The sequence below is a fragment of the Cebus imitator genome, unplaced genomic scaffold, assembly GCF_001604975.1.
Source record: "Cebus imitator isolate Cc_AM_T3 unplaced genomic scaffold, Cebus_imitator-1.0 Scaffold50, whole genome shotgun sequence".
Lineage (NCBI taxonomy): Eukaryota > Metazoa > Chordata > Mammalia > Primates > Cebidae > Cebus > Cebus imitator.
Window position 1 is genome coordinate 568,937 of NW_016107365.1, and position 1,936 is coordinate 570,872.

Here is a 1,936-nt window from a genome sequence, read left to right on the forward strand (position 1 = left end):
ATTTCAATATATATTTATTTAGAATGCACACTAACAGCATGATGATAAACTGTCATTCACAAACCTGTACCAAGAAGCACATAATCTTTAAAACATGTTGTTCTTCACAAGTAACTTAACTATAACATTATTATTTGGTACTTGAGTCAAAGACGACATTTAGATTCTTCAGCTTTGAGGCATTTAGTAACATCATTGTCTAGTCAGGCAGAGGAAAGAAATTCAAAAGCAGTTTCTTTTTCTTCCATCAGTTCCTGTGCAATAAGATCTATCGTCTCACATGAAAAATCATTAATAGGGAGACCTTCAACAAACTTCTAGGTCTTATTCTTGATTACAACAGGGAATGAGCAGAGCAGATCATCAGGAATACTATAGGAGTTGCCATCAGAGATAACGCCCATGTACACAAACTCTCCCTCTGACATAAACATGTCCCTGATGTGTGGTCACAAATGGCTTTTGCAGCAGACATTGCTCTGGATAGTTTTCGAGCCTTGATGATAGCAGTGCCACGCTGCTTCATAGTCATGACAAATTCTCCTTGAGCCTGCTGTCATCTTTCAGAACTTCATAAACACAACTTCCTTTCCTTGCAATTTCACCTTGGCATGGCTGACATCTGGATACCGGGTCAAGGAATGGTTTCCCCAGATAGTGACATTTGTTACATCATTAGCAGTCACACCAAGTTGAAGAGCAATTTGAGCGTTAGCTCGGTTGTGATCCAAACAAGTCAAGCAACTGAAGTTCTCCTTGGGCATGTATGGAGCCGACTTGGAGGCAGTCAGGCGGTTGGTATTGGCTGGATTACCCACAACAATAACCTTAACTGACTTTTTGTTGTATTTCTCTAAGGCTACCTCCTGAGATGTGAAGATTTTCACATTTGCTTTCAGTAAATCTTTTCTCTCCATGCCTTCCCTTCTTGGCATGGAGGCCACAAGAAAGGCCATATCCAGGTTTTTGAAGGAAACCTCTTCTTTATCTGTTGCGATGACATCTTTGAGGAGGTGAAGGGTACAGTCTTGCAGTTCCATTAGGGCAGGATACCCATCATGGGGGTGATACCCAACAGCACAAAAATTATAGGCTGGTCTTTATCAAAGACAGATCTATTTCTAATACTGTACAGCAGTGAATATACAATTTGACCATCTGCTCCAGTCACAGGGACTCTGTGGTTCAGACATGATTGAAAACTGCAGGGACAATTTCAACACCTGCAAAATGAGCCTCAGAGAGTCAGGTTACCTCTTGGAAGTTTTTTGTTTTTTGTTTTCCAAGATGGAGTCTGTCTTTGTTGCCCAGGCTGGAGTGCAGTGGCATGATCTCGACTCACTGAAACCTCTGCCTCCCAGGTTCAAGAAATTCTCCTGCCTCAGCGTCCTGAGTAGCTGGGATTACAGGTGCCTGCTACCACGCCTGGATAATTTTTGTATTTTTAATAGAGGTGGGGTTTCCCCAATCATGTTAGCCAGGCTGCTCTTGAACTCTTTACCTCAGGTGATCTGCCTCCTGAAGTGCTGGGATTACAGGCATGAGCCACTACACATGGCCAGTACAGCTGGAATTCTTATACACTGCTGGTGAGAAAGCAGTGAAATGATACAATTTCTTATACAATTAAATACACACCAGCCAAATCAAAGCAAAAAAGGATTTCATACAACACATTACCAAAAAGTAAAGGGAACACATTAACTGCTCAAACTGATGGTGATTGAGTCCATAGCCTATTGTGATGGGTCCTTCCAGCATCAATACCACTAGTATTGTGATCTATAATAGCATCACTAATAATTGTGATAAGTATCACTAATCACTAATCTTGTGATCTAGCAATATCAGGCTAGGTATTTATCTAAAAGAAAGAGGCTGGGAGTGGTGGCTCACACCTATAATAATCCTGGCATTTTGGGAGGTCGAGGCAGGC

General features: G+C 41.6%; 1 protein-coding gene and 1 pseudogene across 5 annotated transcripts in view; one reads left to right on the plus strand and one right to left on the minus strand.

The window, feature by feature from the left end:
• Window positions 1-1,276, minus strand: LOC108303662 (annotated as a pseudogene). The gene has a single exon (XR_005200085.1). The product of XR_005200085.1 is annotated as a malate dehydrogenase, cytoplasmic-like (transcript).
• Window positions 1-1,936, plus strand: part of CDK7 (cyclin dependent kinase 7) — a 45,153-nt gene that overhangs the window by 21,096 nt on the left and 22,121 nt on the right. The window lies entirely within an intron of this gene.